This window comes from Athene noctua, chromosome 16 (genome assembly GCF_965140245.1).
Source record: "Athene noctua chromosome 16, bAthNoc1.hap1.1, whole genome shotgun sequence".
Classification (NCBI taxonomy): Eukaryota; Metazoa; Chordata; class Aves; order Strigiformes; family Strigidae; genus Athene; species Athene noctua.
Genome location: NC_134052.1, coordinates 8,766,901 through 8,791,328, shown reverse-complemented (window position 1 = coordinate 8,791,328; position 24,428 = coordinate 8,766,901). Strand labels below are relative to the sequence as shown.

General features: G+C 39.6%; 1 long non-coding RNA gene across 4 annotated transcripts in view; it reads right to left on the bottom strand.

The window, feature by feature from the left end:
• LOC141967028 (uncharacterized) overlaps nucleotides 1-18,648 on the bottom strand; it is a 114,795-nt gene extending 96,147 nt beyond the window's left edge. For all 4 annotated transcript variants that reach the window (XR_012634644.1, XR_012634647.1, XR_012634645.1 and 1 more), the window contains exon 1: nucleotides 18,482-18,648. This is a non-coding gene — a long non-coding RNA (uncharacterized LOC141967028). The remainder of the gene's footprint in view (nucleotides 1-18,481) is intronic.
• Nucleotides 18,649-24,428: the final 5,780 nt, after the last annotated feature.

The following is a 24,428-nucleotide window of genomic DNA, read 5'->3' as shown; positions in this document are numbered from 1 at the left end:
AGAGTACTGCTTTAATGCCTTCCAGCACATGGAAATAGGATCCCACAGTTTGTCATAACCCTTCCAACTGAGAGGCAGTGTCAAGATCGTCACTTCCCACAGCCCTGAATTAGTGAGTAGAGTAAACGTACTTCACTCATTAGCCAACTCTTCACCAATTTCAATGTCTAGTTTTTCAGGAACTAATGTGTTTGCACCACAGTGTTGGCACAGAATGTTTCTTTCTGCAATCCCCACAGGAGTTACACCGATCAATAATCCCGCTGCCATCACTGCCCTTTCTTTCTGCAGTCATTTTCCTGTGACAGGACAAAACACGAAGCAAGTCCACACAACAGCAAAATTGTTATCATCAGGAAAAAAACCTCCTGCCCCACATGCCATTTTGCCTCTGAAATCCCCCTCTGACAGCTAAGTATGTTCATCCAGAGTACACCAAGTCTATCAATGAACACAATGCCTCTCATTTATTCCTTTTTAATGAGAAATAATTCTAGTGATAATTCAGGTCATTTTTAAAGTCTTCCCTTCAGTTTATTTGAGCAGCTGTTGTACCTCTCTGGTTACTTGTATTCTGTTTTTCATTTATTCAGGTTTATATCTAGTGTTTGCTGCTTTTCTTTTTTTTTTTTTTTTTTTTTAATTCAGTGGGCTTACTTTGGTTCCTATGTTCATGTGATATCATTGCAAGAATTGCAGAGAGGACTGCAGCTGTGCTCATGAACGTGATCAAATGAGCAAATCCACCCACTGAGCCTTAATAACCATTATAATCCTGAAGCCTGGAAAATGCCCCTGCCTGTTAGAGTTGGACCTAAGCCTGACCTTCCTCACACTGCACATCTCTTTACAGAGATCAGAGCCAGCAATCTTGAACTCCCTCAGAGTTCAAAGGGATGCGACCATTTGGATAACCCCTGTCTCTACTGTACCAGTAAAGATGAGCTCATGTTCAATGAGAGAAACAGAGGGAAAAATCCATCCTCTTCCTGGCAACTGTGTTGTACTAAACTGCTAAAGTGAACATGAAAGTGTGAACTTAAAAAAAAAAAAAAAAAAACAACTTACCAATTTTGACAAACAATAAACACAATCTAGTCCTTTATCCATCATACATACCACCTCAAACTGAAAGAAGTGCATCTGAAAGCATACATCCTGCTGCAATTGTTTCTCTGTTGATTTAACTCAGTGGTAGCTATTAAAGTTTGCGGTGCTCGTTATTTGAGTTACATATTTTTCCATTCATTTCAGCCTCCTTTTTTCAATACAGGCTCCTCTGGCTGCGGTATGTAAGCTGATTGCCAAAGGTGCCAATAAATATAAAACAGCAGCAACAAGCACATGTAGTTAGTCTGCCTGCATAGGAAATGTGCCACAAACGCGTCATGGCAGCTAAGTAGTCTCAGACACATTTGCCTAGCCTATATCTATTTTAATTGCACAATTGTAAAACTAGTGTGAATCCCATTTATGTAAAGTGATTTTCTGTTCCGCTAGTAAGCACATGTTCTTCATTTCCATGGACAAATACGAAACCACAAGAATTGCAGAAACCTATAATTCACCACAGACATTTGGGAGGTCCTGACCAGCCATCCTGACAGTGCTCCAGTGTCACTCAGCAAGCATTGAGGGTTGTTTGGGGTTTTTTTTAATAACTTCATGTTATACAAAACACATTTGCCTTCTTTCAACTCCCTGTTAAGCCTTCATTCATTCCTCTATGATGCACAGTCTGGGTTTTGCTTTAAATTTTTCAAATCAGATTTTTCTATTTCTCTACCTACACAAATATTTAACCAGCTTGCAATGGAAGAATCCATTCAAGGTCCAAAGAAACACAAGTATTTCTATGCTCAAATACAAAATGTCATCAGAAATAGAAACAGTCAGTAAACAGTGCTTTGAACATGAAATGGAATATATCAAACTATGCATGAGAGCAGCTAAAGATACATTCTCTGCCCAGATACCACTTGACAGCTTGTTAACCTACAGAGAAGTGGCTCCTGCCCCTGCCAGCAGTTTAGCAGGTTGCCCATGCACCCAAAGGTGCTGTAACCTCAGTAATACAGAAGGCTATGTTCTTTTTCTTTGAATTGCACAAACCCTATCTTTGTTCAGATTAAAAAGGCATTACAGTAATTTGAAGATACAACGGGGTTTTGTGTGTTTTTAAAGTTGTCTATTGTACCTTTCACAAAGAACCTGTAACTGATGATCAAAACTTAAAAGGGCAGTTCCACACGTATTGACTGGATTTCAATTAAGTTGCAATGTGTGTCTCAGTACAGTAACCCTTGGAAAGCGAATTTATTCCAACAGTAGCCAGACTTATTCCCTTGCTGCGTGGATTCTCCAATCATCCATTACACTACAAATGCTATTGCAGAAAGATAAAACACACACAATGATTGTCATGTTTGTTTCCTGATGGAATTTTTATGGTTTGGGTTATTGTGGGGTTTTTGTTTGTTTACTTGGGTTTGGGTTGGTTTTTTTGGTTGGGTTTTTGGTTGGGTTTTTTTTTTAAAAATTGGCCAATGGCCAATTCATGAAGAACGGAAATAAAGGGAGAATTCAGAACAAGCAAAAGTGTCATGCTTAAAATCAATTTCAATTTAGGTTCAGCCCCTCTACTGAAAACCAGACACGTTCTTACAAACTATACAACCAATCACAGAAACATATGTAACTATTATTTAGAGGCAAGGTTTTTCTGATACCAGAATAATGCACCAAGTGCTGGAATTTAATTCCCATTTCCAATATGTTTGAAAACTAAAGAGTTCCATTTCCACAGAGGAATATTAGTTAGGTGCAGTTCCCCATTACTTTCCTGAGCATGTAGCCTTCTACTGGCAAGAGCAACTACAAAAAAAAAAAAAAAAAAAAAATTCACTGCCTGCAAACTGTGCAGCAGCCTGTTGGCATTCTCTTGTAATCTCATAAGCTTGCATTATTATATCCAACATAATATGCAGCATGAGGCGTATGTTTTATTTAACCCAGAATGTTATATAATATAACCAGCAGCAGCATCTTTTCAAAGCTTAATTTCATATCTCCATAGCTTTCAGCAGTGTCCAATCCATGAAAGTATTTATTAAGTGCACACCACCAGCTACATAATATTAAAGCTTCCCCTATTCCCCAACCCTCCCTCATTGCCTCTGTTTTAATAGAGTTCCTCTGTAACAGCTTATGGAAGTGAATGGATGCAGGCTGATGATTTGGGTAAGTTGTTATTGGGGGGGTTGCACAGAATGACCCAAAGATCCTGAAGGCAGAGTCTGACTGCAGAGTTTGCAGAGAGCTTTGGCTGGTGTAGCTTTTGTCCATTTGTGAAAAATTGAAATTGTCCTATTTTCTGTAAATTGACTAGCTATGAGGTAGTATTTACCCAGGTGTCTCATGGCTTAGTTACAAATTTTATTTGTTCCGGTGCTTTGTGTCTAGCTACTTAGACTACCCCAGATTACTACTATCATTTCAGAAGAGAAGGTCTCCAGACAGAGGGAGGAAAGCAGACAGGCCACTGATGAATGATGTGGATTCAGCTGTCTCCAGGTATTGTGACTTGCATTGCAGGAGAATACAGTGTTCTTACCAAAAATATCCACTTCCTAATAATATAACAAAACAAAAAAAATAGCCACATTCATCTTAGCATTTCTCTAGCTCAATAGCTTTTCAGAAAGCCGAAGTTCACATGCCTGTTAGTTTGAGAGTGCTTTACTATATATTTTCATATCTAAAAACTTTATTAAAAGAAGATTACCTGATGTTCCTAATGTTTTGACAAAACTGTTTTAGACCAAAAGGCAAAGCCATGTCTTTGTGTAATGAAAATGTATTTTTCCTTGGTCTAAATTTGCCTCCAACTTGCAGAGACTTTTTTTGGATCATGTCCTACACTTACCTATTCCAAGTTTGGGTTCATTCATTAGACCATGATCATTGCTATGGAGCTGCTTTTTAAAGACAGAAATGTGGAAATTCAGATACAAATCCCCGATTTGAATTTAATTCCCCAGTTGTGAATCTATTCCAAACATTTTCCTCTAGGCCATCCTTTAACAGACAGGAGCTCATTTTTCACACCTATATTGCACAAGAACCCTTGAACACATGAAATTCTTTCCTTCAGAGTGAGACTCCAGGAGGTCACACCCAATGGGTAAGAAAACTTCACAAAGTTTTATGAAAATTCTATGGCTGAATCTCGAGCCTGAAACAGCATCCACATATGAGGTCCCTGGTGTATTCCCTCTATTTTGAGACAAGATCAGTTATGTCTAGACTATCACCACCAAATGTCTGATCAGGAGTTCCTTGCAAATCTCCAAAGGCAAGAGATACCACAGTTTAATGCCATGCTTCACTACACAGACTGTCAACAGGCATTGTCTCAAATCTGATGTAAATCTTCCCTTGCCTCAAATAAAACCAAATAATTGCCTTGCTCTCTCCTGAAATAAAACTACTGCCATGTTTATGGTCACATTTAGTGCACTGTACTTGAATCAAAATCCAGCTGGTAAATGAAACCAACTTGTGTTCAAACCCTGATGTCCCTCCTCTTTACTAATGTCTAGAGAAAACAGTTATTGCTGGAAAGTAGAAGTGCTTATTCACGAGGAGCTCAGTTTAGCTAATAGCTGCAGTCCTCAGCCAAGACTAATCTGAGCTTTGCCCAAGGTTCAAGTAAAATCCTTTTACTATCTTGAAATCTGTGCTGCCAGTCTGCACGTTGTGGCTCCAGCCCAGAAAACATGCTTATACCTGGAGTCTTGCTTTTACTGTATCAAACCCAAATTACAAATGTTGGTGGTTAATAGCGTACCACTCTTGCTTTTAAGTACAAAACACTGTCAAAACTTTAGCATGAAGCAGAAAGGAAAGAAGCATCAGGAATTACTGCAACACATTCAGATTTAACAGCTACTGTAGAGAAGAATAGCAGATAGTAAAAGGCTGTTTGAATGAAATAAGCAACTCGCCCAAGAATATGAAATATCGTAAAGAATAGATAGATAATTCAAGAAAATTCAGGCTGAAGTTCCTAAGCACTATAATTTGAAACTTGAAGTGAATAAAGGCATGAAGTTTTCTGGAGACTAATGTAAAAGTTTTATTGAATTTTATGTTCAAATATTTGGTGATAATATTTGGCAAATAAACTACAGAGTATTAAAGCGACAGAAGTTATTTATGACAGACAAAAAGCACAGAATAGCAGACCATATTATTTTGCAACAGAGAGGTATGCTATGCCAGATGTTTCATGGCAGTATATATTTTCAGTCCTTAATTAAAAGAAGAAACAAGAAGTCCCAAGTCACAATCATTACAAAGCTTTGGAGGAAAAAAACTAAATCAAATCTTTTATGATTCTCTAAGGACTTAATTTAAGTGCCCAATAAAATGGGCAGTTAACCATATAACTATAGATCTCTTCACTGCTTTAATTAAGCATGACTCATTTAAGTCACCATTTTCTTGGAAACTTCAGGTACACTCTTCTCAAGGGGAAAAAACCCCAGACTATACAATAGGATAAAAGTGTAGTTGACTGAAAATTCATACTTTGGAGGCAAAATGTGTAGACAGATTCAATGTTACAAGGAACAGATAAACAGAATTATTTTCCCATTGGAAGGAAAAAGAAAACATAGGAAGAAGCTACATTGCACAGCATTTCAAGAGAACAGCAGATTTATAATGTATACAAATGAACACTGAACAACTACCTTCAGGAAAGAATAATGCATTTGTGCCTCTCCATCTTCAGCGGAGGAAGACTTTTTTTTAAAAAAATAAAAACAAAACAAGGTGTATAATCTCCTGGTAACAGAGGGCAGAAATAAGGAGTGTATCTTTCAGCATCACATGTTCTGTACTGAGACAACTCCTGATTACAAGCGAGCATAGAAACTGTCCTGAATCCTGCCATCTGCAAATCATACCAGAAGGTTTGGAGAGATGATCAAAATGTGATACTATTTTCATAGGAAGTTGGGACATTTTGAAAAACTTCGGGTTTTCTGTTAAGAACTAGAATTAAAGTTTTAGATGTTTTCTACCAAAAAAGAATCCCAAAGGATGAATTTCAGGAAGAGCAAAATTACTTTCTGAAGTGAAACGCAGGCTGTGATACCTACTGCAGACCAGATGCATTGGCACAACTCTGGAAGACTTCCCAGGCTCCTCCCAAAACTCAGGCCAGGAGTTGTAGCTCCCACATGGGCTCCACTCCCACTTGGGCTCCTCATGCACCCAGGAGCACCCCTGGAGCAGGACAGGAGCTCCCAGGGGCCAGGTCACACTGCTGGAAGCTGTAAAAACTTTTGTCTCAAAGTCCAAAAGAGAGAATGGCCAAACTTGCAACTTTGCCTCCCAAGCTAGTTTGTGTGTATGTGCATACAGCTGCTCAGATGGGAACTAAGGAGGACATGAAGGTTGGAGTCTGGTGAGCCAGCATGGGTGAAGCAAGAAGAGATTTAACTGGTCTGTCCCTTTAACTGAGTCCAACCCCAAATCCTGCCAAGGATTCAAAACACTTTAAGTGTTTTTCCATATGACACATGACTTGAAGTCCCAGGGTTGGCACAGAAACAATTGCAAGAAGAAACGCACACTTTCACTGGCCTGTTGGAGAAGCACAGCTAAGAGGGTTGAAAATTCTCCTGTTTGAGGAGGTTTTGCTTCATTTGTTTTCAAGGAACCTGGAAAAGTTTCCAAATTCTTGTAGATTTTTTTTCAAGTGGAAATTTTGAGATCCTAATCAAGAAACTCCCTCTAGCTCCCCCTTTGCCTCTCTGGCAAATCTGTTTTTCCTGTTCTGTTGCAAAGCAGGCATGTCTTTTCCATCCAAAACGGAGAAATGAACAAAACTACCCAGTGAAAGAGCCACAGAGGTGAAGATTCTTCACCTTGGGCAAAAAGAAGAAATACCATCAGTGAGAGTGCCTTTTATGAAGAGATTTTGCATGGCGCTCTGCCTGCAGGATTTCCGATCGTAGCTTTATTGCACTGTTTGATTCTCTGGCATAAGAAGAGACTACATGAAAGATTTTTACAAAGCAGCTGAACAACATGAGATGTCCCAACCTTAGTTCTACCTCTGCTCTTTTCATGCCATTGTCTCCACTGCTCACTTACTCTGCACAGGATGAGATCACCTCTTTCTGGATAAACACACCATTAAGGATTGTTCTCAAGGAGCACTGTGCACGGCATCTACGACTGCAAATAAAATAAAATGGACTTTTAAGCCTAGATGGTAGACCCAAGTCTTTTCTCCTTTAACTCTCCCTGTACTGACATTACATGCTCTCAGTTATGTGGAACAGTAATAACTGCCCCAAATAACTGCAGTCAGGCTGACTTTGTCACATTCTTATTCCGGTCCATTCTTATCTTGTACTGTTGGCATATCACCTGTCTGCCTGCATGAATTCCTGCTTCATTAAACGTTAATTACAGCTTTTCCTAGTGCTATATAGAGGTGTTGTGAACTATGCATTAATGTCTGCAAAGTGCTTGAGAATTCTGGACAGGAGATGCAAAGTAATTTATTGTGTTGTGGCATATTATAATCTCTCTAGGTATATCTATAACATGAGGAAAGGGGGGAGAACACTGTATTTACTAGCCTTAACTTTTGTCATCAAAATCAAGTAGCTAATTTTAGGTGGGAATTTAGATGTGAATTCAAGGTTTTAACAACAGCTAAACTGTGCTTTGTCTGAGTTACTGTTCCAACCTGAGGGAAGGACACTCCTAAAATCCTCTGTCCTAGAACAGGATCACAAGCAAACATGTCAAAGAAGTGATTGCAATAAATAATATGCAATCTAAATATCTCAAAACTGCCAGTTTGTCTTAGATCATTTGTTTTCAACTATCTACCTATATTTACTACAACTCCCTTCCCCTGCCAGAATCTTTGTTTTTAACATAAGGCAGACAGCAATACTAATAGCATTTGTGCAACCAACAGTTACCTTGGTGGTTGTTTTACTTCTGACTGAACCACAGAGGCTGTTCTTGCCACAGGGTAAATCTGCACAAAGTGATCACCAAGCAGTCTGAGCTTCAGGAGAAGATCCATTTCACTCTAGCGACATTGAACTACATTTGAACTTTGGAAAACCTAATTTTCTTTTAGATCAATATAGTCAATACAAGTGTTAGGGGAAAAACAATTACATTTGCTGTACTTCTGCATTTCATAACAACCCACACGCAGACTGTTTGCTGGCCTAGAAAAACTCTGCTCCTCATGAATCAAGAGGAAACATTGATGAAACACTACTCAGAGGGGAAAAAACACACTGGCCATGGACACAATCTTTACAGATGTTACAACCTGTAATTATTTCCTCCAGTGACTTAAATCACTCCACTCTCACCTTGAGATTCAGGAATCAAATGCTTTCCCCACTCCGCCCCATCTTCTGTATGTGACAATTAATTTTCTGGGATATTAAACAAAGAGTACCCATGGCAGCGATCTGTGGATCAACTGGAAGCTCTCTTTAACATATAATATTTTTCTATCAACCTAGCAACAACGGATTTATTGAGACAACTGTCAGCTTCTCAGTGAAGAAACTATATCTTCTTAAACATTTGTGCAGTATGTAGTAAAACATAACCTTGATCCAAATATAAAAAGTGTTTAGGTAGGAGATGAAAGGGGTGGTTTCTTGAATTAGAAATAACATCCAAGCCAGGAGATATTCATGAAAGTGGAATCTTAATATTTACTTAGGCTTTCAGCAGCACTGATTTGCACTACAATTTATTAACTTTTCAAATATTGCACAACATACCTGGATACTACCCACAAGTTTACCAGAAATATATATCGGAACAGCGCCTATTTTAAGCATATATCTGGGCTTGATTCTGCTTTGCCTGAAGTCAAGGATAAAATATTAATTTTCATATTAAAAAGTAGGATTTTTTTCCTTATACACAAGAGGTCCAGGGAAAGAAAAGAGTTATCACAGACCTCAGCTGCTACCCTAAACAAGCCCAGGAATGGAAAGGTCTGGTGGCAGCACCTGCAAAACACGGTGTGCCCGTTGTGGATTCCCATTTCAATGACAGCCTCGTACCCCTGTTACTAACCCAGGAGCTGGAGCACTGTTAGCTACAGAGGTCTGCAGCTGGTCTGCTGAAACGTGAGTGTCCATTGGCACCCCTCCCAAAAACGGAAGGGTCCAGGCAAGGCAGACAATTCTATCAAATTCAGGTAAGTATCTGAGAAACCATCTCTGAGCCAAGGTCAGAGGGAGACTGCTCAACACGCACGCACAAACCCAACACACTATTAAGTAATTTGTTGGCACCTTCTGTCTGAATGTATAACAGCCATGTTGGATGGCTTCTGTTTTCAGTTATTCATAGCATCCAGAACTCTATTCACTGTTTTACACTAGATACCATAGTTCCTATGTATTTTACATGTTTGCTCTACATTGTCTGGAAAGTCCTGACATGACATAACTCACCAAACTATTCACGGTGTCACAAACAAGTTTACTAGCTTTCTTCCTGCTCACTTTGCATGTAGGATAATTTTTATTTTAATAATTTCGGTTCTTAAAATTTGAATCTAGCTGAAGATTCATTAAAAAAAAGAAGAAACATTATTTACACAACAAAAATTGCCCATTTTTACATGACATCAGGCTGAGAGACATGCTCATAAAAAGTGCAGTTGAGTGAGGAGAATCCAAAAAGGCAAAATGTATCAATACCGCTGATCTGAAAGTCTTTCAAATGGAAACACAGGCCTGGCATGCTGCCTTAGAAAATGCTAGAACAGGTGTTGCAGCAAGAAACACATCGTTCTGTCTTCTGAGGTACAGTTCTCATCAATAATGGATACCTCTTAGCATTCTATTGGATTTCTTTACCATTTAAAGTTTGACACAGCTTGTTCATTTTCAGCAGATATTTTTTCCCCTGAGGAGCCCCAACACTTTGCTGTCACAGTTCCTAGAACTTCTTTGCTGGCTCTTGGCCCAGACAAGTTGTTACTGAACGCACGCCTTTATTATTCCTGAACAAGACAGAAGATTTGACAATTCTGATAACAAACAAGAGTTGGATGCTCCAAGGAACATTGACTGCTCCCCACATTCTAAACGCTTAAAATGATACTTTGAATACTTACAGGCCTCCAAATTGAACTTTTTGCAGTAAGAATTTCAAGGAAAAAATTCTCACTCCTCTTTTGCAGGGAGGCTGTGACACCTACAGTCTTTTAAGTATTTCAGTGTTGTAAAAAGCTTCAGGTATTCATCTGGAAATGGTCAGCGATAACGCATTTGAGTTACTCTGGGTTGCTAGAAACCTACTAATTCCTACACTAAACTTATGCCTAGCCACCTGATATGCCTCTAATCTTGTTTGAAAACTGTTGGTTAGGTTAAGCAGCTTATTTCTCTAGTTTTTACCTATTCATGAAGTTACACAAAGTAGAGTCTCTCTCTGCTATCTTTTTGCTCAGCTGTACGAGTTGTACTGAGGTGTAATGCATAAGATTGACAGATCACATTACTAGTTTCCAGATACCCCAATTTTTCCTTATCAGACTTGTCTATACCAGAAAAGCCTGCCAACCTAAAAACCATATGGTTTTCCTTAGCACACTTGGAAACCCTATTGCTTCCATGCACAAGAGCACTCCAAACAACATATGGATATGCAATAGATATGCTTTCTAGCTGGCCATAATACCAGCTTAGCATACATGAATAAGTAGACTCCATACACCTTCATCAGACCTATCTCAGAATATTCTCTCATTATTGCCTTGCTGTGAATTTCCAAATTTCCCCGGATCCTTTGCAAAGCCAAGATCTCAGTGACATCGTAACTAAGTTGAACAAAGCTAGAAGAAGCAGGGGAGAAGCAGCAATCTGAGTCAGGCAAAGGTGATAAGTAATCAGAGTGATAACAAACACCTCCCTCTTCTAAAAGTGCATCACCACATGTTTTCTGTCTCAGTCCTATTGTCCCCCCGCACCCCACCCCCCCATTATGCCTTACCTGGAAAATAAAAATACCGTTCTCAGAGAGCAGCATCTGCACAAAGCCCCCTCTGAGCACTTCAGAAATCACACAACAGTTGCTGTGGGAAGGGACATCTAGACATAGTCTAGCCCAATGCCCCAACCACAGACAGTTGCTCAGGACCTTGTCCAGTTGGGGTTTTAATATCTCCCAGGATGGAGACTCCTGTGGGCAACCTGACCAGTGCATGACAAGTCACACAGTAAAAGCTTTTCTTACATTCAACTGGTTCCTGTATTTCAGTCTGTGCCCATTGCCTCTTGTTCTTTCACTGGTATCACTGAGAAGAATCTTACTTTACTCCCCACACACACACTCCCATCAGGTATTTTTACACATGAAGATCCTCCTTGAGCTCTCTCTTCTCCAAGCTGAAGAGTCCCTCCCTCCTCTCAACCTTTTACACCTGCTGTATGGTTGATGGAGATATATATATGTATATTCTGAGCTACGAATTTTTGGTACAGAAGATGCAGAGTCCAGATGTATGTACCAGAAGATGCTTTATGTACTTTTTTTGTACCTTTTGATTATGCAGTGGAAATTATATCATTCAACTTGCGCAGCTGACTGCATGCTGTGAAGTTCTACAAAACAGAATAAGAGAACATCTGGACATTGTGTGGACAAACACAGAAAGGAAGATTAATATCTATTGTAATTTGAATGATAGACCTATTCTACAAGCTATGGATTCAGGACATGAACTGTTAATTATACATTAATCACACTTTGCCGAGATGAGCATTTTTGATGAACAGATTTAGTCCACTGACTGAAGACAGCAAGAAAGTATAGACTAGCTGAAAACATCTAATAATTCTTAAGACAAATATTATTAATAATTTTTACTCACCATAAACAACAGCACAATCCATATTATAACCACCAGAGATTATAATTTGAATTAATCAGTTTCTCCTTTAAGAAACTGTTATGTAGGGGAACAACACTGATATCATTGTGACTTGGGAGAGCAGGACCTAGTCTGCAACTTGTTCTTTAAGGAAACGACTGACTTGAAATTTTACATCCTTCACAAATTATATTTCAGTACACCAAAGGTAGGGTGAACAAATGATGAGCTGTGTTGTCAACCATAGAAGTGGCAGAATAAAAACAGAAAAAACAGATACAGATGGTATTTCAATAAATGGTTGAGTCTGCTGCACAACCTAATGGCAGGGGCCATATTAAAAGTGCTCAGTCTCTCCTATGTGAAGTATTCATTCTCAACACTAACAGTCTGCAGAACAGGGATTAAGCTAGCCAAAGATTAGCAGTTGTCATTCATACAGCAATGTTCACTCTTTTGAAAAATAATTTTAAAGGAGACTAGGAACCTGGAGCTAAGACACCTGTCTTGTATGACATTTTCAGCCAACCTACATGGGATACAACCTGTCCATAGCTGATAAATACCTGAGGATGCAAGTCTCATGTTGTTTGCCACACATTAGGTTTACAAAATTTATCTTCTAAGGAATATAGGTCAGGAATACGGCCATTACCCAACTGTCAAACACAAGATTCCAAAAAGAAACAGTTCTCCAAAACAGGTTTAAGAAATCTGTAATCTGCATTTTTGTTTTTTAACCCAAAATGAAAAAAAGATTCAGGCAGTGAAATATTGTAACCAATCATTTGCAATGTCACTGATGAAACTCAGGACATTATATTCTTTCCAATTCAGTTGAAAGCTCCTTATGTAAAATGAAAACAAGAAGTTAATTGGTTATGCCTTTATATTCACCTTGAAAACTAATGGCCACTGTACTAAGCCTCTAGTCATCTGACATTCATTATTTTTCTTGTGAATTATATTTACAGCTGAGAGCCACATAATGGAATATTCAAAGAGTCAATGCACAACAGCAGCACTGCAAAGCGTTTTAGCACGGAATGACACCCCTGAGATCCTTAGCTGCTCTGTGCTGAAGATGCTAGAGAAACTGTTCTCCACAACAGAGGAGGAACTTGCAGTATACTGTATACTGCCATGCTTATAATATACCTTAATGATTTCATGTCATAGCACTGTCAAGGTTAAGCTTGTACAAATGCATGAAGGACTTAAGTAATGGGAGACTTTGAAACCGATGACAGAACCTTAAGAGAATGGGTTAGGGTGAAAGAACTAATGCTGCTGTGAAGAGCTTGTGCCCTGAAACACAGCATTATTCTCTGCTTGCAAATATACTTGGTGCTGAAGACAAACTTTTACTCACATTATTGGTTTTGAGGTTTGCAAGTGTTTTAGGTAGAATTCCCTGCGGTAACAGTTTGATCTCTACAGTGCTACTACATTCCCAGAATTGAGACAAATCCAATAACATGGTGCAGCTTGCAAATAGGATATTTGTTTCTAAGACACTTCTGAACAATTTTCATTATTACTATTGAAGATGAGAGGATCAGACAGCCATTGCACGGAATATTTAGGGTTTTTTCTATAAAGCTGTAGGAAATTTTGTAAGAGGAGGACAGTAACGTTACACTGCCATTCTGACCACAGATCTTAAGTCTGTATGAGCACCTAATAAACATGCAGTCACATCCGCTTTTTGCAGGAGGATGAAAGCGAGAGATGTGTGCTGGCCAGGCTCACAAATCCAGCCTTCACGTTATCTAACCTGCAGGCAGCAACGGAGTTACTGGAGGAGTTAATATGCAGTTCCAGTAACTGCCAAGCAAGTCTATATAATCAAGAGAACCATTTACCTTGCTAAAAGTGAGGAACATTCCACACCAAAGTGCTGCCTTTCATTTATGCTCAAAGAAATCCTTCTAATAGCTTCTAATAGCAATGTTTAAAAGACTTTTCTTCTGAGCCCATTGTACCACACCTTTGTTCTTTTAATTCTTTTGCAAAGCCCACTACTGAGAGACCAAAGCTATAATTTCTTCTGCTTGTAAGTGTTCCATAGGTTTAGCTGACCTTTAGAAAAGACATTCTTTTCCTTCACCAGCTCCCTTAAAGCAGCTGCTTTTTCAGAGCACAGCCTGTGGTCCAAGACCTCCTGGTACCATGGGAGAGTGACAGGCAGACACATCCCGCAGCACCAGAGACCACCCAGGATCTCCAAAGCACTGCCTTGCTTAGCGGGGTGGTGGCAAGCACGCAAGAAAACCATTACTAGACATGCAGAGCAAAGAGCACACTGAGCCTCTGACATGTAATTCTGTCACTGATTGCCCCACTCTTTTCTTGGCCAGCGCTGCACTATTCGGCAGTACCTGGAGCACAGACTCCTCCTGCCTAATGCCAGTTATTAGCCCTGTGTGGAGCCTTGAGCAAATCACAGGGACCAGCTTTTACAAATGCCCCCCTCATACGTCAGCCTGGCTTGTGCATTCACTTGAGCCAACCTGTAATTTCTTTGGATTTAAAAAGAGGTTATTTAGAAGCCAGTCAAGCTCTTTGTTAGGTCAAAGCATTTGCTATTTACCATGCATGTACAGATCTACACAAAATAAAGCAACTAAAAAGGGCTTGTACAGTATCATGGGCTCTACCCCAACATGCTTGCAAAAGGAGAGCACACTTGCCATCAAGGAACAGTTTGCTTGGGACAGTAACCATGAGTCAGCTCAGAAGTAGTCCAAGGGACTGGAGGGACAAGGCAGAGGCTAGACTAGGTGAACAATGCTTAGCAGATCCCAGCAGATGACTTGCTAACCAGGGCACAGACCGCATGGGAAACTGGAAACTCTCCATCATCCCCATAGATGTGACCCTGCATTTGACACCTTTACGACCCGAAACATGTAAGCCAGCCACACGCATCTCCTTGGCTTTTTATACACAGTAACTCTAATTTGCATGGTTATTTGTTTGTTTCTCTGCAAGTCAGGCAGATAAGTAGCCTTCTCTCATCTTCAACTCCCAAAATCTGTATGTCAATGTGTCTCAGCTTACCAGACTGAGAAGTTGCTATTTCCTTTTCACTAATATATTTAAGACTTTTCTTTAATTAAATTAATAGAAGTCTACAGGATCCCCAAATTAAAAAAGTTGCCCTACAATTGCAGAGTAGAATACTGACTTAAATTCTTCCAAACAATGAAAAACTAACTGCTGAGCCTGCCAGTCCACAGAGGAGTCAACAGAGCCTGGCATGGTGAAATGAAGTGACAAGAAACGGAGAACTCCAATTTCACAGAGCGAGGAGCTAAAAATCAGAGAAGAGACCAAAGATGGCCTATGAAGCACTAGAGCTCTTCCTACACCTAAACACATAATTTGCAGTTCAAATGTTTTATGAGGATCAGAGCACTGGATCTCTCCATTCAAGTCAGTTGTCTTTTAGCAGAGACTGCCTGTGGAGTAACTTGCTGACAAACCAAGCCAACAGTTCCACTTCTACTGCAGGTGCTTCATAATTGACAGGCACACCAGCAGTGTCCTCCCCTGGACTCTGCCCTCTTTATCACACTCTCAGGTAGAAAAGGTGGCAACCAATTGTAAATGCTCAAGGGTTTCATTCCATCTCTCTACTCCTTAATGTTGATTTGCAGTTAAATGTTTCAAAAGCAGCATTGCTGACGGCCTGAACATTTCCCCTATGAACATTGTTTTTAATCGCTTCCTCCAACAGATTAAAACAAACTATTTTTATTACCTGACATTCAAGGCCAACAGGCAAGATGACTAAGATGAAGCAGTGCATCTTTAGAGTGATATTTGAGAGACAGATGTGCTAAAGTAATAGATGGGCTGGGTTTTTAGAGACCTGCTGGCCAAGAGCACAAAGAAATCAGGGCTGATAGAGGTGCCATTCACTCAGTCATGGACTTGCAGCCCAGGTGTTTTGGGGATCCAGAGACATAACGCACAGGATGTACTGTAGCAACAGGGATGCAATGAACTCTCAAAAGTAAAACAGTTTTCTCCATGATTATAAGATGATCTCTTCTGCATTATTATGACAACTTAATGCACACATGACACTACTGCGTTGCAGGCTGATATTGTCCAGATTATTTGAGATTCACAAGAAAAACTGTCTGAGCTTAATGGAAAAATTAAGACAGCGAATTTTTTCCCCCCGCTTCTACTTCTGATAGGGAGACAGGGAAAATGACAAATTTCAGCAGCAGTTCAAACACCATTAATTCATCACCTTCCTCTCAAAGTTAACTACAGACAATAGTTTTGTTATTGAAACTTCCCACACTCAGAGTCTGACATGGTCTGGGTGCACAGAAAGGGAGGAAAGCATAGAAGAACAACTAAAACTAAACAATCTTCTCCAAAGTCTGTCACTGTGAAAGTTTTCATCTGGCGTTCTCCTTCTCAGAAAACCCTGGCTTAGCCGAGGTTCCCCTCTCCCAGTTATGGAATAAGAAAGATGGACACTTTATATACAAACAAATTTCTAAGTATGTCCTATATAGTAAGTATATAAATTTCGGCTTCAACTCCACAGTCCTAACTAGAGTCAAAGAGTGTATTGAGTGTCACAGCTGATACTGATACTTGACCATATTCTTTTGATATCAACAGCACCAAACATCACCTTAATAGCACAGGTTGTATTTAGCACATGCTATCCTGGGGGTATGATTTCAGTGGATTCAAACTGATATGTGATCTCCCTTTAAGAACACAATTCCAGAAGGTAATTACAATATTTCTATTTCTGTTTTAATCAGATACTGACACCACAGTCATGTACAGTATTTGAGGCCTTTGGATGAAAAAGACATTAACAATAGGCAATTATTTCAAACACACTAACATTATATTTTGCTAGATATAGGACCTTAAACGTCTTACATTTGGATCCCAAACGATGCAGTCATCTGCAGGACATGTGTATCTAAGACTTTGCTTTGGACCCAGCTTTAACCATAGCTGATCCTGCTAGTTTCTTTAAAGAGAAAAACATATGGAAAGTTAAATTAACCTAGTAGCGAGGTATAGTAAAACCAGACCAAACAAGCTCCAACATCAGTCTTTCATGGACATTATCATGTCACTGTAACAGAATAAAAATACTAATACAACAACAAAACCCAGACTAATGAGAATCTGGACCATCTTCAATTATATTGTAACTCAACGTCTGGTTCATTCAATGTTATTAAACTAACAAATATGGTACAAATCAAAACGATGCTCTTGAGAATCCTTAAGTGGCTTCTCATTTTTATTAAAGAGTTTGAGAAGGAAAGTTCTTAATTGTCATGAAACTAATCTTCTAATACAGCCAAACTCTTGTCTAGACAGATCAAAATGAATATTCTTTCAGCTAGTGTCGGACAAACCTCTGCTTTTCTTTTCACAAACTTCTGCTCAGCTTCTGACAACACACGTTTATTTGGCAGATACTTTCCAAACAATAGAGACATTTATGTAAACATTATTAAAAAGAAGATAGTGTAGTACAGAGTCACCTCGTCCTACCATAGGGAGAGAAAGTTCAGTATCTATTAATCACCAGTGAAATAATTTCAAGAGCCCCATATGCATGAGACCTTATTCTAACATTACAGTTTAGTGCAACTGTAACAATTAACTACCCTATAAACTGCAAAAAAGCATTAGTGACTGTACCATTTCATTAATTAGTAGTAAATACAGGTGAATCAGACCAACCAACTCAGTAGAAATTCTGGTATTCACAACATGCTAATATGTTGATAATTGAGACCATCAGCATTCCTTTTAATTAATATATTGGCTTGCTTAAGATTTAATTCATATTTTACCGGATCTCATTTTTCCAATTCAGAGCATATACCAGGCAAAGACTGTACAAAAAAAAGAAAAAGCCATTCTAGGCACGTTTGTAGAAATAAATTCAGCTCTTCAGCTTCCAGCTCATTCTGCTTTCCAAATTAGGATGTGAATGCAAGAGAAAGACAAAGAAAATGTACGTGAATGTGTACACACATTCACATACAGTTACATCTCTTTTTTTGGGTAGGAAAGGAGTTGTTTCTGGGAAGTCTTATTTGCTTGCAGACACTGGCCCAAGCTCACATCCTCCAAGATGTGAGGTCCTGGTTCAGACCTCATCTGTGCTCAATGGTAATCATCCTTTGGGATGTGTGTTTGTGAATAAATTAAGCTCTCCTTTCCAAGCATGATAATTTGAAAGTTTTCTCCCAGCCACAAGACCCAGTCATCAACACCATAACATTGCTGGCATTTTACAGCCAGTTCTCCTGCTCACAGTCCAAATCCCCATGCACAGCAGTGCCTTCATCCCCAGCTGGGAGATAAGAGAAACGATGACAATAACACAGCAAAAAAATCACATCAGGACTTACTCTACAGTTTCTCCTAACTTGGGATAGTATCCAGTTTGCCCCAATTCAGAGAGTAAACTAACAAAGAAGCCAGAAAAACAGTGCTAATTAAAATACATATTCTTACCTCCTTGCATGTTGACTTTTGCAATACTCAGTTAAAAAAAAAACAAACACATGTGCTTGCATCTTAACCAGTCTTTCCTGGATAGTTATGTTGCAGCTACATTATATTATAGCTTTGCTATAAAGCTGAATGCCAGCTCATTCCATCAGGAACGCCAGCACTCTCTGGCAGCGTGTGACCCTAAAAGAGACAGCCTGATTATCTTAGCAGGAGTTAAGTACCACATGACTGATCCCTTTCAGGTTTTTTTTAAGTTGTCATTTGAACCAGCATAAATATAAATGTAGAATGCTGTTTGGCCAATCTGGCTTCTCAATCTGATTTTAAATAGTCTTGTAAGTATAATAGTGGTACTAGAATGTTCAAGAGGACCCTTTAATAGAAGAAACTCATTTGTGCTTGGCAGTGGACAAGGAAAATAATCATTCTGAAGTGTTTGCAACCTGTGAGAGTCAGATAAAGGCTATATAGATGGCTACACGGACACCAGTTCCAGAAGAACTCAAGATTCCTTCATAATCTGGTGCCTCTGAAGCCAGAGACTGCAATTCACCAACAGTCCACAGAGCTTTGCCTTCAGGAGTTCGAGAACAAATCCTCAGAGGACTGGACTGCTTCAGTGTTCATAAGGCTTCTGTCTCATGAAGTGTAAAGTTACAGAATAAATCAGTGAATCATTAGTTTAAATACATCTCCAAAAGCAAAAAGAGAACTACTTCTACTATATCACTGCATTTTTTTAAAAGCAAAAGACACTCAGAGGATCTTCCCATCTGCTTTCTTCTGTGCTTGGATCACTTCAGATCTAACAGAGCTTCTGAATACGTTGTGTGTTTAACAGCAATTACCCTGAAGAACTGTTGAACCAAGATTCAGAAATTGTCAAGTAAAACTTCATGAGAATTTACCTAGAGGCAGAAGAGGGAGATGAGAAACAAAACCATTTCCATTTTTTCTTGCTAGAAATATTTCAAAATATTAGAAAAAAATCTAAGTGTTTTGCACATATTAAATATGAACAAAAAATGCCTTTAAATAGTACAGAAATTTCACTTTCACATAGATACATAGCAGTTTATCAATCCTTAATTCATCTTCTCATTCCCACTTTAATTCCCTTTCTACAATACTAGTTTCCTTTAAGACTGAGCATTGTCAGGAACAAGAGGTTTCAAGTGAGTATAATAGAGTTGCGTCTGATAACTTATACTGATACTGAGTATGTAATCAGTCCTTCCTATGGACCAAATTGAAAGACACAATCGTCACTTTACTGGAATCAGCCAATGACCTCATACTGTTACGGAAAGTACAAGCAGCTCACTGTAAACAAGTCACTCTTCAGTGGGGGAAAAAAAAAAATAAAATATTAATCTGACTTTCCTAAAATGGAGCTCATAAGAATCCACATCCATGTGAGTTAACTAGGTCTTTGATATTTACAGCAGTTTGCTTAGAAACGTGGGGTACCTGCTGTTAACCTGTCTTGGTAATGACGCACAAAGAGTTCACTTTCCCTAACTATATGGCAAAAGGAGAGAGTTAGGTAGCTATGCATATAGCAATTAAGTTCTTTGCACAGTCACTAGGTTTTCGTACCAGGCAAGAAGAACAACTATATCCACACAGATTATATGTACAGTGTCAGTACTCCTTCCCAAAAGGAAGGCACATTCCCAGGGAAGGAGACATTCTCTCCAAAGAGAAGAGTGCTCTAGAATCTGACCCCCTTTATATCCTAAAAAGAAAACAGCAGCAAAAAATCTTCAGTAATTACGTTTTTTCCGGGGGAATTATCCAGTGATAGAGACATTTGAGGAGTGTAATCCCTCCCAGCGTGGTATTCCTTGAAGGGCTGAAATCCAAATTAGAGTGTGCCTGGGAGGGAAAATTAAGGGGGGAGGATAGAAATAGAGGCATTAAGAAGGAGAAATGTTCTGTTGGTAGACAGGCTCATGATGAAAGGGGGATTATGATGATTAAAAGAAATTTAAAAACCCAACTTTAGAACAAGGAGAAAAACTCCCCACATTACAAGAAACAAAAATAAACAAAACTGTCCTGGCAGAAAATGCTGCTTCTCTACCAGGCCCCTTACATGGCAAATCCCTCTGAAATCCCAGTCCTTTGTTTGGATTTCATGTTACTTGTCAAGTGAGGAGAAGCACTCCGTACATCTCTGTGGTTTGCCCATATTTCCCTTTTATCTTGGAGAGTTTCACATTTATTTTAAGGTGGGACAGGGGGAAGCACAGCCGGGGTTATATCTCAATGGCTTTGCCAAGCAGGCAGTAAACCTTGTACACTGACACCAACAACTCATCCTCCCTGTATTAGGCAAAAAGTGTCTGACAGATCAAGTTTTTCACTACATAGAGCAGCAGGCAGACCTGTATGCGTCCTGCAAAAGAATAGGACCAGAAAACATTTTTCAGATGACTAAAACATGTTTTCTGTTACAAACTGTTACATTTTATATTAAGTTAATCTAATAAATGTACTTGATTTACTCAGAGAGCCAAGATTTGTCCCCTAACGGAGAGGCGCTCTCTGCCTCCTCTAAACTGTATGAAATACCAGCTCCACCCTTCAGACAGGCTTGACCACGACCACAGGGAAGATGCTCTTGGACTCTTCCCCCTGCCCTGTGCAGCCACAACAAGGACCAAGCCCGGACCAAAGCTACTCGGGGAACCTTCCACCCTCCTGAAGCAGCAGCTGCCAGGACGGCTATGCTCAGTGTAGTGCCATGCATGCAGATGTGTCGGTATTTGTGAAGCAGATTGCCAGCTGTCAATCAGCTATTAGGTCACCCAGGCTTGCTGTTACACCTTCAGAGGACTGTGGGTTTGGTTCAGGCACAAAACTTCTGTCAGTGTTTTGCACTACAAAACCACCTGAAATTTGACATCTCAAGCTGCGCTGGTAAATTAAATTGCTCGAGGGTTTATGGTCCTTTAAACAGAAATATATTACTTCACCCACTTTATCATGGGCACCTTCTCTTGAAGAAGCCACCTGCTCCCCCTCCATTATAATTCCAATGCTAGGACAGTATTTGGCATGGAATTATTAGGCAACAGTAAAAATGCATTACTCTCAGGTCTCCATGTGCTGATAAGCTATTTAACCAGTCAGCTATTTTTAGCTTTGCCAAGCAATCAGGATGCTGTTCACAAAACACTTCACCTTAAAATATAATTGCTTTCCTCAGATGACATTGTCAAGCTCTGTTCTTTTCACCTTTAATGTGAAACCAAATAAAAAAAAAAGATAAGGTGGTTTATTAAGAAAGTAAAGACCATTCTCAATGTTAGAGAAAAATGAATGTATAATAGCCTAAATTTTACTTTAATGATACCAAGTGATTATTATCACTCTGAAAAGATGTTGAGACCTAATGGATATAAAATAGCAGGAAAGAGGTAAATTGGTCAAGAGTAACAAAAGGAGCAGCAGTGCCTGTCACTGGGCATTTTTGAGGAGGCCTTGGAAGAAGCTCTTTTAGTGGATACAACCTCAAAACCACATGAGAGCTTCAGCTGGCTTAGGGGTCATGTCTTCAATGCCTACACGGCTTGCAAGAAGCCTTCTGCCTTCAGAGTCAATTGACTGCCCACAACCTCTGAGGAGCTCTCACACTTGGCAAAGGCCAGCCTTAACAGCACAATCTCTAATACCAAACCATCGATGGTTTTTTTTCCCTTCCAGACTTTTAGCCTGCGAGTATCTTTCCCTTCTCTCCTCCCCTCTTGATCCCTCAGATCCCACACTTACCATCTCCCACACACAAAATGCACTTTCACACTCTCCCAATCTCAAAATACCCCTCTCTAAAATACAAATTTTTGCTCAAGCTGTCCACTCTCCCTAATCTCCACAAGTCCTGGCACTTTGATCTCCTCAGGCTTAGGATGAATGAGACAATCTGTGGTTTCAAGAGATTTGTTTACAAGTCTGATTCCTGCTCTGATCTCTGGGATGTTTATGTAAGCCCAGAGAAATGCCATTTAAAGCAGAGTTACTTTGGGTGTTACAGAACATCACTGAGATAAGCCTTGGGTCTGCTATACATAGAATGGCAGATTCATTTATGGAGCAGAATTAAAAAAAAAAACAACAGAATATCAAGTGATCAATGTCTATCAAGACATTAGCTGAAGAATCAAGCAATAACCTGTGTCACATTTGTTACCAAAAACCAGAACGGGCACAGTTAACCTTGCAAAGTGACAAGTGAAATCTTTGCTGTATCACAAATCACCTTCATCCTCAGCACATTTTTTGACTGTCACACTGTCACATTCGCAAAAAGGATTCATCTTTATCTGAAACTGTAATTGAATGCCAGTAGTTACCTTGGTGACATTTAAAAATCTATCGCTGTGCTTTGCTGTCAACACTTTATAATACAATAAAGTGCCTTATGGAACAAGTCAGAACGCAGCTTAGGCAATAGTTCCTATGACAACTATATGAATTGAGGAGATGGCAAAGATCCCAAAATATCAAATGGACAGGTAAAAAAAACATATATGTAAAGAAAATCCAGGCTGAAGTCAGCACAGCTCCTAAAGCTGTGCTGAACTGCAGCTCAGAGCCTGACTCTAGCCATTTCTGTAATTAAACAAAGTCTCCAATTCTCTAGGTACTCTAATTTTCACTGAAACTGCCAAGAACCCTGAAATTTATTATGTAGTCAAACAACTGATTTCAGCAGACCTCTACTGGGACTCATCATTAAGAACGAGGGAAGAAGAGCCACACTTCCTGTGAATATTTTTTGTTGTACTTGAGATATAAAATAGGGAGTTTAATTATCAATCAAAATACAGGATTCCCATTCTGCTTATGACAGCACATCCATTTGCTTTCAGGTACTGGAATAGAGTAGCACTGGGATTACATTCACCCTTTGTATTTACATATTTACTGTTCATCAGTCACCCAGAGACAGATTTGCTCCATTGTCACTGGCCCACAACTACACCGTCTAGGTGTAAACAAGAAATATGAAAGCCAACAGAGCCTGTCAACCTGTGGCTCCAAACCACAGCCTGTTCACTGCCCAAGTGGTCCCTGGCTCCTTTTCCAGGAAGGAGACAAAGACATCTCCTAAGGAGGTGTGGGGTCAGTGTCATCCTGACCCATGGTTGCTGCACTCCATGCACGGCAGGGTGCTCTGCACAGGTCAGCACTCTGCTGTAGCTCTGCACAGCTAGGAGAAGACCTTGGCTGAAGCAGAAGATTGCTGAGGAAAGCCGCCTACTCAATTCCTTCCTCAGAACTGCCTATCTCTATCTCTTTTTCCTCTGTTCTTGCCTTTTCTTTTCTCTTCCGTTAAGGCTGCTTGGCCTTTCCAGCCTCTTCCAGGCTTTTCTGCTTCCTCCTGATTGTCTCAAACAGCAAGTCTACTCCCCATTACACAGGCCTCAAGTACTTCCATCCTAGACTATATGGGTCTGGAACACAGAAGCATCTGGACCATCGGCCCCCGAAGCAGAGAATTAATCCTCTTTTGTTGTAAAACTAAATTCAAGCACCAGTTTGTTTGGAAAAACTAGCTGTCTGTGGCCTCCCTCCAGTCTTTTCATCCTGTGAAAGCTGTACATGCCTTCTGTAGCTATCCCATAACTATACTCCAAAGCCCCAAATTCATTTCCAGGAAACAAAAAGCAGTTGGCACACTCTGAAGATAAGACCGATCTTTTCAGCTGCTCTTTCATTTTCAGCAGAAGCATGCATTAGAAACCTAGGTTATTTTATTAAAGAGCCTCTTCTACTTGCACAAGGGTGATGAAGCATAAGACCCTGCTAAGCACACTCAAGTAGATACAAGTCTTCAAAGTCTATGAGCCTCAAACATGAAACTGCTCAGTAGGAAGGCTTACAAACAAGAGAAACATGCTCCCTACATACTTATAAAGGAAAGTCCTACAGATGTTAA